The sequence below is a fragment of the Myotis daubentonii genome, chromosome 13 (genome assembly GCF_963259705.1).
Source record: "Myotis daubentonii chromosome 13, mMyoDau2.1, whole genome shotgun sequence".
Lineage (NCBI taxonomy): Eukaryota > Metazoa > Chordata > Mammalia > Chiroptera > Vespertilionidae > Myotis > Myotis daubentonii.
The window spans coordinates 8,617,738-8,632,728 of record NC_081852.1 but is presented as its reverse complement, the minus strand read 5'-3'; the positions used below and the strand labels follow the sequence as shown (position 1 = coordinate 8,632,728).

The 14,991-nt window shown below is 48.0% G+C and overlaps 1 protein-coding gene across 3 annotated transcripts in view; it reads left to right on the top strand.

Annotated features, from left to right (window-relative positions):
• Positions 1–14,991, top strand: part of RASSF4 (Ras association domain family member 4) — a 194,859-nt gene that overhangs the window by 90,239 nt on the left and 89,629 nt on the right. The window lies entirely within an intron of this gene.

Here is a 14,991-nt window from a genome sequence, read left to right as displayed (position 1 = left end):
GATAGAAGATAGCCCTGCAGAAGTTGCCCTATGTGTAAAGTGGGAGTGATAATAATCCTGGCCTGTAGGATTAGGAGGCTTGAATGGCCAAGATAGAGTGGCAGGCACTGTGTCAGCCTCCCACCTGAAAGAACCAGGGAGCTGACAGAATACCTGAAGTAACAGTTTTTCAAGACTCAAAAGGCAGTAGTCTCTGAGCATCATCAGGAAACAAATGGTCCCTGTAATTTCCCAGGTCGCTGCCGGAGTCTCCAGGCCGCAGCAGAGCGAGGGGACCCTGGCACCGCTGACAGAGTCCAGGAGCAGAGGAGACAAAGGAGAGAGGCCACAGAAACCGGGGAGCACAGAGTACCTGGAGGGAGAGGGAGCTGCACAGAGGCTGCTCCAGAAAGCCACCGGGCATGCAGCAGCGGGGGCCAGCCCACACGTGCGGGGACTACCGGAGCCCAGAAACAATGCCCAGCTTCCACAGAGCCGTAACCCTGTCTCCTCCCCCAGCCAGACCTGACGCTCACAAAGCACAAGGCCTTAGGCAGCGTCTTGCTTCAGGGTGAGGAACAATTACCTCTAGAGTAAACTCAACCCCATCCACCTAAGACAGTTTAAAGGCACAAGCTGAAAGAATCAAACTGTTCCTAAGTAATTTAACTGCGTCCTAAACAAAGCTGGATAGACACAGGAACACGAAAGTGTCCAGCACAGAGCAAGAAAAAAGTAACAGTGCGTGCCAGCCAATAAAACATGACGCACACGCAAAGGCAGGGAGAACGGCTGGCAGTGAAAACAAAACAGTGACACATCCAAATAGGTGTGGTGTGGATAAAGCAATGCTTGAATGGAAATTTATAGATTAAACTAGGTTAGAAAGGAAGAAAAAGCTCAAGTCTATGATCTCAGCTTTCACCTTAAAAGAAGGACAGCCAAAACCGGTTTGGCTCAGTGGATAGAACGTCGGCCTGCGGACTGAAGGGTCCCAGGTTGGATTCCGGTCAAGGGCATGTACCTGCGTTGCGGGCACATCCCCAGTAGGGGGTGTGCAGGAGGCAGCTGGTCGATGTTTCTCTCTCATCGATGTTCCTAACTCTCTATCTCTCTCCCTTCCTCTCTGTGGAAAATCAATAAAATATATTTAAAAAAAAAAAAAAAAAGGAAGAAGAAGGACAAATTAAAACCAAAGTAAGCAGAAGAAATCCTGTAATCCTGTATAATAAAAGCCTAATATGCTAAGTGTCCAGTTGTCTGGTGACCTGTCGACTGTTCAACCAATCAAAGTATAATATGCTAATGATATGCTAAGGCCACACAACCGCTTGCTATGCTGTGCACTGCCCACCAGGGGGCAGATGTTTCCACAGGTAGGTTAGCTTGCTGCTGGGGTCCAGCCAATCGGAACTGAGCGAGATGAGCCGGACATGCCCTGGAGCCTTCCTGTGGTCCCTTGCCAGTCCCTCTGCCTGGCCTGCACCCTCTCAAAATCCAGGACCCCTCAGGGGATGTTGGAGAGCCCTCAGGAAGGCGCCAGATGCAGGGCTCAAGGCTGGCGAGTGCTGCTGCGGCGGCACCAGCCTCTCCCAAATGGGGCTAATTGGGCAAGAGCCTGCAGCAGGAGCAGTGGGACCAGGATGAGCGGAGTGGCAGGTAGGAGCTGCAGGCGGCATTGGACTGTGGGTTTCAGCCCAATCTCTGCAGGCCACCCTGAGGGACCCCACCTATGTACAAATTCGTGCACTGGGCCTCTAGTGAAATAATAAAGATCAGGGCATAAGTCAATGAGTAGAAAACAGGAAAACAAGAAAGAAAAATCAATAAATTTAAAAGCTGAAGATATTTTTAAGATCAATAAAATTGATAAACCCCTGATCAGATTGATCACCAAAAAAAGAAAGACTCAAATTACTAATATCAGGAATGATAACTAATAAATACCATTATGAGATAATTATAGATGCTACAAATGTTAAAAAAATAAAATAAGTGTATATCACAACAACTTGAGGGCAATATATTCAACAAGTTAGACAAAGGGGGCTTATTCCTTGAAAGACATGATTGAGGCTCACTCAAGTGTAAGCAGATAACCTGAAAGAGCCTGGATCTATTTTTTAATTTAAGTTTTACTTTGAAATCTTCCCCCAGGGAGAACTCCAGATCCAGATAACTTTATTACTAACATTTAAGGAGAAACAAATATCAATTCAAATTGTTTCAGAAAATTATAGAGAAAGGAATCCTTCTAACCCATTTTAGGAGGTCAGTATTACCTGAATACCAAAGCCAGACAAAGATATTATAAGTAAAGAAAATTACAGACCAATATTCCTGTGAACAAAAGCCGAACAAAATTTTAGCAAATCAAATCCAACAATATGAAAAGATTATACAACATGGCCAATGAGGTATATCCCAGGGATGCAAGATTGGCTGATGATTGGAAAGTCATTCACCGTAATTCACCTTACTTGTAAATTAAAAAAGAAAAACCATATAGGTATCCCAATGGACATAGTAAAATAGTAAAAATATTTTTCATTCCTAATAAAAACTCTCAGAAAACTAGAAATAGAAGGAATATTCTCAACCTGATAAAAAGCCTTTTTAAAAAAATCTACTATTTACATTGCAACTAACAGTGAAAGACTGAATGTTTTCCCCCTAAGACAGTGGTTGTCAACCTTGGCTGCACATTAGAATCACCTGGGAATCTTTTAAAATCCTGATTTCTGGGCCTCATCCTCCGGAAATTCTGTTTCTTTGTTACTAATGTTGTGGCCTCACCCCATAACAAAGAAACAGAATTTCCAGAGGATGAGGCTCAGAAATCAGGATTTTAAAAAGATTCCCAGGTGATTCTAATGTGCAGCCAAGGTTGACAGCCACTGCCCAAGATCAAGATCAAAACAAGGATGTCCATTCTTACAACGTCTACTCAACATTTTTCTGGAGGTTCTGGCAAACACAAGGCAAGAGAAAGAAATTAAAGACAGTGAGATTGGCAGGAAAAAAGTAAAGCTATCTTTATTTATAAATGACCTGCTAATCTATGTAAAAAATCCAGTGCACTCCACAAAATAAATAAATAAACATATAAACAAGCTAGAATTAATAAACAAGTTTTGAAAAGTTTCAGGATAGAGAATCAACATATAAAATTAGATTGTTTCATATATTCTAGCAATTAACAATCAGAAATTTAAACACAATGCCATTTACACTAGCATCAAAAATATGAAATACTTAGGTGTTAACCTGACAATATATGTTCAAGACCTATCTACACTAATAAAAGACAAAGATGTTAATTGTACCTTTGCTACGACCATAAGCCAATCAGAAGAGTATACAAATTAAGCCAACAAAGATGGTCATTAAATTTGCATACTGCAGGTGGGGTGAGCAGCGAGAGACGCTGTCTGTGGGATCCGGGCATCTATGACCCAGTGAGGGAGCAAAGCGGTGGATCAGGGAGAGAGCTGAGGCAGCAGAGAAGGGAGGGAGCGAGGGTGAAGCGGCGAAGGGAGGGAGCGAGGCAGCGGAGAAGAGAGCGAAGCCTGCCTCGGTGGGCTTCGCCCCCTTCTCTGCTTCACTCCGGTCTCAGGAAGCCCAATTCTTGCAGGAATCTTCCTGCACCGGGCCTCTAGTATATAATAAAAACCATAAAATGTTGCTGAGAAAAGTTATAAAAGACCTCAAAAAGTAGAGAAATATATTACATGCATGAGTCAGAATGTAATACCACTAAGATGTCAATTCTCTACAAATTCTTCTCTAAATTCAGTATAACCTCAATCCCAATGGAAATCAAAAGGCAGGATTTTCTTTTTTTGTCAAAACTGAGACACTGCTTCTAAGATTCAGATCTATCTAAATAAAAATTTGAAAAAGAAGAACAAATTTAAAGAATTAACACTATATGATTTCAAGAATTATTATAAAACTACAGTAATCAAAATAATGTAGTATTTGGGCAAAAATATATAAATAGACAAATGGAAGAGAATGAAGCATCCAAAAATAAACCTACAATGAAAAACCGAAATTTGACAAAGGTGCAAAGAAAGGCAAGTCAATGTCAGAAAAACAGTCTATTCACAAATGATGCTGAAACCACTTGGTATTCTTATGAATAACAAGAAATTCTAACTCATACTCTGCACCAGCTGCCAGAGTTAACTCAAAATAAGACTAAGAAACTTCTAGAAGAAAGCACAGGAGAAACCATTTGTGGCCTTTGGGTTAGGCGAAAATTTCTTAGCTGTGATACCAAAAGCATGACTCGCCCAAAGAGCAAAATGATAAATTAGACTTCATCAAAATTAAAGCTTCTCTTTTTCAAAGAACAGAACAATGAGAATGAAAAGGCAAGCCTCAGAGTGGGAGGAAATATTTTCAAATTATCTACCTAATAAGGGCTTGTATACAGAATCGATAAAGAAATCTCAAAACTTAATAATGAGAAAGCAACAAGCCAATTTTTTAAGTGGGCAAAAGATTTGTAAGACACATCACCATAGACAATATACAGGTGATGAATAAGCACATAAAACATGTTCGACACCATTAGTCATTATGGGAATGCAAATTGAAGCCGTAATGGAACACCACTATGCACCTATTCGAATCACGGAAATAGAAAAGCCTACTCATTCTGGATGTGGGAGAGGGTGTGGAAACACGGACACTCTTACACTGCCAGAGGGAATGTAAAATGATGCAATCACATTGAAAACATGGTGGCAGTTTCTTAAAAAGTTAAACATATACCTATCATATAACCCAGCCGTTCTATTTCTAGGTATTTTACTCCAGAGAAATGAAAGTGCATGTCTATAAAAAGACTTACACATAGAGGCAGTAAATCAGGTAAAACTACAAAATGTTAAGCTCCTAGTTAATACTTTAGTCCTGTATTAACTCCTGCCTAATGAAAGTAGCTGTCTTGCACTAAAGTTGTGCAGCTAAGTGTGGGCTAAGTGAGAAAGAGTAAAGAGGTAGGATTCTAACGCTGTTTGTATTAGTGTTGTCCCGAGAAACAGAGGCAGTAGGCGAGAGAGAAAGAGAGAGGGAGAGAGAGAGAGAGAGAGAGAGAGAGAGAGAGAGAGAGAGAGATTAAGGAATTGCTTCCCGGGAGAACCAAGATGGCGGCATAGGTTAACGCCGGAGTTTGCTGCTTTGAACAACTACTTCAAAAGTGAAACCAAAAAACGGAAGGGACATCACCCAGAACCACAGGAACGCTGGCTGAGTGGAAGTCCTACAACTAGGAGGAAAGAGAAACGCATACGGACACTCAGAGGAGGCGCAGTGCTGAAGTCAAATTCTGAGGTGTGGAGTGCGCGGAGCGGGCTGGCGGCAGAGGGCGCGGTTGTTGTTTTCAATCGGGAGGGAGTCGCAGACTCTGAGCTCCAGATCCGGGCGAGTCTTTAGGGACCCAGACTCAGGCGGGAGAAGCGGGACTGTCTGGCTTCGGTCAGAGCGAGGGCAGCTTTCTCTCCGAGCTTTGCAGCGGGTGCTGGGACTCAGAGAGGCAGAGCCCCTGGGGACAGGACTGAGAGCCGCCATAACTGCTCTCTCCGGCCCACGCTGTTGATCCTGTGCGACCCGCCCTGCCCAAGCCCTGCACAGAGGCATTTGCCGGATAGCCTCAGGCAAAGGCTAGATTAGCACCTCCCTAGAGGACAGAAGTTCTCTCACCGCTGACACAGCTGAATCTCATAGCCACTTGGCCTGAAGGTCAAACCCTCCCTGGAATTAGCTACAGCAATCAAGATTTATCTATAAGACTGCGAACAAAGACCACTAGGGGGTGCACCAAGGAAGCATAACAAAATGCGGAGACAAAGAAACAGGACAAAATTGTCAATGGAAGAAATAGAGTTCAGAACCACACTTTTAAGGTCTCTCAAGAACTGTTTAGAAGCTGCCGATAAACTTAATGAGATCTACACGAAAACTAATAAGACCCTCGATCTTATATTGGGGAACCAACTAGAAATTAAGCACACACGGACTGAAATAACGAATATTATACAGACGCCCGACAGCAGACCAGAGGTGCGCAAGAATCAAGTCAATGATTTGAAATGCGAGGAAGCAAAAAACATCCAACCGGAAAAGCAAAATGAAAAAAGAATCCAAAAATGCGAGGATAGTGTAAGGAGCCTCTGGGACAGCTTCAAGCGTACCAACATCAGAATTATAGGGGTGCCAGAAGATGAGAGAGAGCAAGATATTGAAAACCTATTTGAAGAAATAATGACAGAAAACTTCCCCCACCTGGTGAAAGAAATGGACTTACAGGTCCAAGAAGCGCGGAGAACCCCAAACAAAAGGAATCCAAAGAGGACCACACCAAGACACATCATAATTAAAATGCCAAGAGCAAAAGATAAAGAGAGAATCTTAAAAACAGCAAGAGAAAGAAACTCAGTTACCTACAAGGGAATACCCATACGACTGTCAGCTGATTTCTCAACAGAAACTTTGCAGGCCAGAAGGGAGTGGCAAGAAATATTCAAAGTGATGAATACCAAGAACCTACAACCAAGATTACTTTATCCAGCAAAGCTATCATTCAGAATTGAAGGTCAGATAAAGAGCTTCACAGATAAGGAAAAGCTAAAGGAGTTCATCACCACCAAACCAGGATTATATGAAATGCTGAAAGGTATCCTTTAAGAAGAGGAAGAGGAAGAAAAAGGTAAAGATACAAATTATGAACAACAAATATGCATCTATCAACAAGTGAATCTAAAAATCAAGTGAATAAATAATCTGATGAACAGAATAAACTGTTGATTATAATAGAATCAGGGACATAGAAAGGGAATGGACTGACTATTCTTGGGGGGGAAAGGGGTGTGGGAGATGTGGGAAGAGACTGGACAAAAATCGTGCACCTATGGATGAGGACAGTGGGTGGGGAGTGAGGGCGGAGGGTAGGGCGGGAACTGGGAGGAGGGGAGTTATGGGGGGGAAAAAAAGGAACAAATGTAATAATCTGAACAATAAAGATTTAATTAAAAAAAAAAAAAAAGGAATTGCTTCCCATAGCTGTGGGAGCAGGCAAGTCTGAAGTGTGCAGGGCAGGCTGGCAGACTGGCACTCCACTCCGGGCAGGAGCTGATGTCTTGGTCTTGACCTCCAGGACAGTCTGGAGGCAGACTTCCTTTCTCCCCAGGGGAGATCAGTCTCTGCTCTAAGCCCTTGAGCTGACTGGAGGAGGGCTATGCACATGCAGGGTAATCCGCTTTACCCAAAGTCTCCTTACTTACATCCAAAACAAACTGCCTTCACAGCAACATCTAGACTGGCCATAAACAGGGCACCATGGCTAGCCAGGCGGACAGACAAAATTACCCATACATGTCACATGGACGCGGAAGACAATATTCTGTACAGCGGGACATCTCACACTGAGCATGGACGGGAGGACCCCGGGGAAACACAGGCGCAGGGCCCATCCCTGAGCTGCGGAGTCAGCAGAGCAGGGCTGCCTTTGGAACAACTGCCGGTGATGCTGACGGGGCTGGTCCAGGGACCGCAGTGGGAGAACCCCTGCTGCTTACTGGGATGGCTACTTGGCTCCAAGTGAGGACACTGAACCATCATGAACAATCATCACGGAATTCATTTCTGATCTGCATTCTCTGTATAATCATTTGAAATTTTTTCCAACATTTAAGTTTTTAATAAGAAGGACTTTCTTTTAACCCCTTGAAAAATGCCCACTCAGCCCCCAGCCCCCTATGATATTACATCAACAAGTTGTAATCACCTTTAATAAATGTATCAATTAATAATGTAATCCATTTAAATTTATTGAATTAATATTTCAAAGCGCTAGAGGCATGTCACTACTCGTCAGCCTGGACAGGGCTCAGGCACAGTGGGAGGCACTTGGAGTTGGGACGCCTGGGCTGGGCAAGGTCTTGGATCGCACAGTTTGTAGAACTGATCAAAGCTGGAGCTGCTTTCATAGCCATAGAATGAGAGAGCGGGCTGGAGTCCCTCCCGACCTGTAACTCTTTCACAGGTTTTGTGCGTCTTGCTTCCGCTCAGGACAGACATTCAGATTGCGCTGCCAGAGGGAACGGCTGCTCTGTGAGGTGGGGAGCTCCTGGGCGCGGGGAGTCCAAGATGAGGACCCTCAGCCTCAGCGGGAATTTCATAGCGAGAAGTTAGAGAGCAGGTGAGTCACGTCCTCCCTCTCACACTGAAGCCCTAAATTCCAGCCCAGATTCCTGGGATAAAGCCTAAAAGGCTAAGTAAACCTTAAATGTAAGATGCCGCCATTTTATCGTCATTATTAAGGATATCCATTATAACAATGAAATGAATCTTGCTCATGTATCTTATGTGCAGAAATCCAAAACCATGTCCTTAAAGCTGTTCCAGGGTTTTAGATAGATGATAGATAGATAGATAGATAGATAGATAGATAGATAGATAGATGATAGATAGATAGATGATAGATAGATAGATGATAGATAGATAGATAGATAGATAGATAGATAGATAGATAGATAGATAGATGATAGATAGATAGATGATAGATAGATAGATAGATAGATAGATAGATAGATAGATAGATAGATAGATAGTAGGCTCTGCGCCCTCAGCAGGGCTGTTCCAACAGGGATTAATCTGGAACTGAATGTCACCTGTAACCCTGCCAAGCCGTGCAGGACCCGGGCAGGAAATGGTCTGCATTCCATCAAGAAAAGCAGCTTTGGCCCTAACTGGTTTGGCTCAGTGGATAGAGCATCGGCCTGCGGACTGAAAGGTCCCAGGTTCGATTCCGGTCAAGGGCATGTACCTTGATTGGGGGCACATCCCCAGTAGGAGGTGTGCTGGAGGCAGCTGATCAATGTTTCTAACTCTCTATCCCTCTCTCTTCCTCTCTATAAAAAAATCAATAAAATATATTTTAAAAAAAAAGAAGAAGAAAAGCAGCTTTGGGGGCTGAGGGACCAGAAGCCCCAGTGAGGCCCCACCTGGGTGGCTGGACAGCAGTGTCCTCTGGGTGGAGCTCAGGGAGCACAGGTGAAATGGGGTCACCCAGTCTGAGTCCCAAAGGCAGCTCCGCCCCTCCCCACACTCTCAGCCCACCCTCATCATCCCTTAGTGGGTGTTCCTGCTGGAGACACCGCCAGCTTGTGCAGCAAAACAAAACTCCGTGTATTCCCTGTGAGCTGTGCTTCCCGCTGTCCCACCCAAAGGCTCGGTCCCTGCTTCCGGACGGCTAGTGGGCACAGTCTTCCCCGTGGAGCCAGAAGGCCTGGGTTTCGGACCAAGCCCTTTGAGGGCTCTGTGACGGGTCAAGTCAGATCACCCCTCTGAACCTTCGTTTCCTCCTCAGTAAACGAGGCTGAAATTCCTGTTCCTTTATATCCCACCGGGGGAGTAGAGGGGGGGCCTTTTGGGGGTGGTTATGAAAGGGCAACTCCCACGCTGTGCAATACGACAGGACGTGCAGTCCTAAGAAAGCTTCAGGTCCAACTTGAATGGTTTCCTAGCGTACATCACAAAGATAAAAACAGGGCATACACTACTCATAACCTGTCCCTGCTCACCTAGGAAGTGCGAGGGGAAGCAGGCTCCTGAGTGGCCTGTGCTGTACAGCCAGGGGCCACGGACAGCGCGAGGGGCAGGGAGTGGTCCTGAAAGGGGCCGGCGGTGCTTTGGGGGAAAGACCAGAAGAGGGACTGCGGCCTGTGGGAGGGGTGAGGAGAAGGCCACCGAGGCCGAAGGCAGTGAAGCAATCCTGTGGGGCCTCCGCTGTGCGTTGTGTTCCCCGCATGCTGGCCCCCCAAGACCTAAAGGCGGTGCAATCAGAAACGCTTCTGGAGTTGGAACTGCGTTTCTATTGATTCATCACAGCCCTGAGACTTGACCTTAACCAAGCAGCCCAGGCAACGCCTGATGATCAGTGCGCTTTAGGGTAAAAGCGAGGGCTCCTATGTGCATACATGTAGGCACAGTAATAGCAATATAAACAGTCCGTGGCATTTCTATACACTGTATCATCTCCAACATGGTCACCTAGTCAGTAAGCACAGTGGAGACCGTGTCCCTCTCAGAGTTCAATACTGAGCAGAGCAGCCACTTCCTACGCAGGGTAACTCTAAGGATCCCGTGTCCAGTGAGAGCAGATGCAGGCAGCTGGGGGACGTTTCACTGACGGGAAAGCACGGGTCACCTGCCTAAGGGAGACGAGGATGACACAGACACCCAAGCCTGCACCACAGTCACCTCTGTGGGCGACAGGGCCCCACACAGACATAAGCGCACGTTAACCTTACGCACAGGTGAATACACACCCATATATTGCCGCTAACTAGACCAGCCCTGCCTTGCTGGAGTGGCTCTGTCTCATGAACCCTGCTCTCGAGCATCCAGGATGGCCATACCTGCTGATTAATGAAGAGGCTGGCACTGAGAAGACGGTGGGCTTCCCCTGTGCTTCCAGGCTGTTGCATGCAAACAATGCCATCCTGTTCATAGCGGCATGGTCACAGCGAGGTGGTGGGCTGGGGGCGGGGGGACCAGCGCTGTAGAATAACACCCTTTGGTTCCTCCATGTGCCCGGAGAGAGCACAGCCCCAGAGGCCAGTGTTTGCAAAGGCAATTCGGTTGCAGGAAGGGGAGCGGGGAGATCTGGGGTGTGAAAGGGGGTGGAAACCAGGAGCTCTAGCCGTGGGCTGCGGGCCCTTAGAATGTGGAGGACCAAACACTGAGGTCCCTGCCGAGGGGCCAGGAGGGGAGATGGCATCAGTGGGTGCTGGGCCAGAGCCCTGGCCTGGAAATGAAACCGAAGACCGCACCTCTGTGAAAGGTGGCCTCTCCTCCCCGTCAGGGTGGTGCCTGACAAACTCCCAGGATTCATCACCAGTTCTTGTCACTCCCTTCAAGTACGGGATTGTGAAACGAGAGCGAGAGAATGCGCTGGGCAGGACTACACCGCACACTGGGTGGGCCCAGGTAAACGTGGAGGAGCATGAAACACCAACAGCTCCTGCATCTGTGGAGACGCTGTCACAGTTTGGGCCAGTGGAGCAAACAGCCCTCCTGGATCAGGGGTCGGCCCTCAGCCCCCCACCTGCTGAGGGTGCTGTGTCCTTTTGCTCCTCGAAAGTCCCCCACCCCACCAGCGTGGCACAGGGTCCGAAAGCTGGGTCACAGCTCTGCCCACCACAGCGCACAGTATCTCCCAAGTGGGAAGGCCTCCGCTCCAGGCTGCCCTCCCCTCCCCCAGCGAGCGAGCAGGAGGCTCACTGCTCTCATGCTGGTCCTCAGAGCTACTGCGCTCCCGAATGGAGCAGAGACCACGGGGAAGTTCCTTCACTGCCGCTGGAGTGACAATGCCCTGGGCCGCCAGGTCCAGTGTCATGTCCATATCCAAGGGCACGTGGGAAGCTGGCATTTCCCATGCTCCTTCCAACAGGAAGAAGCCAGCGGTCCTCTCAGTAATCAGAGCAACAGGCAAATCAGAGCGTTCAGCATCCCACAGCGAAGGCGGAACTCGATCTGACCCCAGCAAACGAAGTAGCTGCATCATTTTCAAATGTTTATTTGCGGGGCTGGCCAAGGTCTAGGAAATATACTGATGAAAACAGACCCCCTGAACGCGGCATTTTCAGTTGACCGAATGGCTCATTTGTATTCGATCCACTCACTAGGAGACTGCAAAGAATTCCAAGCCACAGAACCCTTTGTCTTTCAGAATGGTGACAGGATCGCCAGGTGGTATATTGAAAGGTATGACAAATGGGGGAAAATTAAATTTGGGGGTAAATTAAATCAAACAAGGGTGTTTGAAGGCCAAAATCCGATGCTGCGTGGCAAGGTTTGGGTTGATAGCAGTGATGGAAAACAAAACAGCCCCTTGTGACCAGGTTGAGAAAACAGCCAGGTCACAGGACCTATTCCCAAGGCCCTGGAGCAGTCAGCAGGGAGTGTGCTGGCAGCCTGGGAGGGAGCGGGTGACATTGAAAGGCCAGTGTGGGGTGGGGAAGGGCCCTGTGCTCTCCACCCAGCTGAGTGATGAGCTGTCCCAGGCGGGGTCTGGGTGCACCTGGCCCAGGTGGAAAAGTTGCCTTGAGGCAGCGGCACCTCTGCCCACCACAAAGGCCTCCTTACCCAAGAAGCTCCAAGCCCTCAGCCCCTCACCAGCCCCCTCCCAACCCCCCCAGAGCCTCAAATCTGGAATCCATATTGAGTCCACATATGTAGTATGGACAAAACACATGTGCTTTGTTTTTATTTGGTTTGGTTTTTTAAATTTTTTATTGAGTATTAGAGAGAGAGGAAAAAAGGAGAGAGAGAAACATCAATGTGAGAGCCGAACATACATCGGCTGCCTCCTGCGCGCCCCCTACTGGGGATCGAACTCACCATCTGGGCATGTACGTACCTTGATCAGGAATCGAAACATCAACCTTTCAGGGCACAAGATGATGCCCAACCACTGAGCCACCGGCCAGGGCAAAACACAGGTGCTTTGGAAGCAGACAGACCTGTGTTCAGACCCCAGAGCTGCCTGTTTCCAGCTGGGTCACTTTCTAGCTGTGATATTGATAAAGCCTCTCGATCCCTCTGAGTCTGAATGTCCCCATCAGGAGGGGGCACTGTGACATCCACCTTGCAGGGGACCTGGAACAACCTGGCACCCACCAGCCTTAGCTGTTTGCATCCCCTCCCATTCCTGGTTGTCTCCAATTTCCTAGCCTGTCTCAGGCCCCTGCCACTTACAGACACTGAGGACAGGCCTGTGGCTCATTGCTCTCCTGATGCTCAGAGCACCTCTGGGTGTGTTCGTAGAGAATCACTCTCTGCTCACACTGGCCACAAAGCTTTCACCCAAAGCTCCGGAGGCCACTAGTACATCTCAAGAATTTCCCCAGGAGCCACCTCCCACCCTCTGCCCCAGACCTTCTGGCTAACTCCTGTCTGGACTTCCTAGATTCTAGCCACTGCCACTACCTCAGATCTCAAATCTCCTCTTTCTCCCTCCTTCCTCCTTTCCTTCTTTCTGCATTTATTCTCCTCTCTTCTTTTTTTGCCTCTTCTCTCCCTTTCTCCCTTCCTCTCTCTCCTTGCCTTATTTCTTCCTTTGATGACTGTTTGCATGGCCTTCCAAGCTTTGATTTCGTCTTACTCCCAGACACTACCCATCACCTAATTCCCTTACTCCCAAATTCTTCCCCTCAACCCTGCTCCCTTGCAGCTAGACACTATCACACATCTAGCAACTGTAATGGAAATTTGATTTACAAAAAGTAGGTAGTAGAGGTGAGTTTGTTCTCTTGGTGAGACCCTAGACATCTGCCTACTCCGGTCCTTGTTCTTCAGCCCCCCCCCACCCCACCCCCCACCCCACCCCCGTCAATCGCATGGGCCAATTCACCTCCCTCCAAGGCATCCTCTCCTGTTTACGTTACCAGATTAGGCCCCTGTTGCTTCCAACCAACGAACTGCAGGAGCTAAAGAGAACAAGGCACCCAGGTAAACAGAGAGAGGGGACGCTGGCCACATCAGGGGAACCCTGTCTGAGACTATTCCAGTTGTCACGGTGAGAAATGACTAGTTCCTAAGCCAAGGCAGGAGCAGTGAGTGTGCAGAAAAGGGGATAGATTAGTGAGGTAATGAGAAAGCAGACACTAGGGTCAAATGTGGCAGATGAGCTCACCACAGGCCTCCGGGGGGTGCTGTACAGAAGATGGGGCCCTCGCCAAGGGGGCAGGTGTGGGAGAGCGAGATGACGTGACTGGTCATGGGCACAGAAGGACTGATATGCCTGTGGAACACCCAGGGGAGGTCATCAGGAGGCAGCGGCTTCTGGAAATCACCCCAAAAACAGATTATCCCCAAAGGATGGTAAGGAGATGCTCCTGCCTGTCTTCTGGAGAGCAAGTCCCCAGTGGGGAACTTCAGGGCAGAGGCAGAAACCCTCATGGGAAGTCTGAAGACCTGGCCTCAGGCAGGCTCCCCACCATCCTGTGTCCTCAAAGGCAAGCCACTCACTATTTCTAAGCGTCAGTGTGCCCATCCGCACAATGGGGAGGGAACGGCTTCCTCATTCCTGCATCAGGGGGAATCAAGAGTGTGAGAGGGCTTATTGCTGCTCGTGGGCAAACAGGTTGATACTGCAGGCAAGGCAGGCGGTGGGTGAGGTGGGGCCACTTTAGATCAGGATCCAGGCTGCAGAGGTGAAGAGGAGGAAGGCAGGGGCCCTGACACAGAGGCATTTTATTGGGTGTGGCCTACTTTGAGCCACCTACAGAGACTACTTCATCCTCTTAACCAAATGCGAAAGCCTCGCCAAATATTTGCTCTTGCTCCCAAGCCCCTGTGGGTCCACTATTTTGCTCTCCAGATTTTCAGATTTAAATCCAAGCTGTTAAAGGCAAGTTTGTGCTGGTCCCTGGATGGAACTGTGAACAGAAAGGTTCAGGGCAGCCACAAGGGTTCATAGAGGCCGGAAATGTTCTTCTGAGACTCGGAGACTTCCCAGGCCCATGCATGGCAAGGAGGCTCTGTGGAAGTCACAGAGCAAGCAGCAGAACAGATGGCACCTCTTCCTTCAGCCGCTGGAAAACAGAATCATGGACTAGACCAAGGTAAAGCTGCAGACACTCGCAGTGAATAAAAGGCATGATTGAATGTTGTCACCCCGAGAACTGTAGTGTTCTGTTGTGGTGTCTCATTTTCAGAACCATAGGGGAACCCGAGAAAATGGACGAATGTAATTCAGGACCCAGCCTGAGCGTCCTCCACTAGGACAATGGGGACGTGGTCCTGGGGTGAGCAGGGACCAGCCTCAGGAGCATTAACAGCTAAGAGCTGCCAATGGGGTCTGAGATACTGAGGCTGGGAAGACCCAAATCAAGGCATCCTCGGGACAACCAGGAAAGTGAGACTATCTGTCAGAGGGCGGTGTTCACTACACGGAGCCGCTGTACCGTCCGCCCCGTCCACATGGCCAAAGCCCAC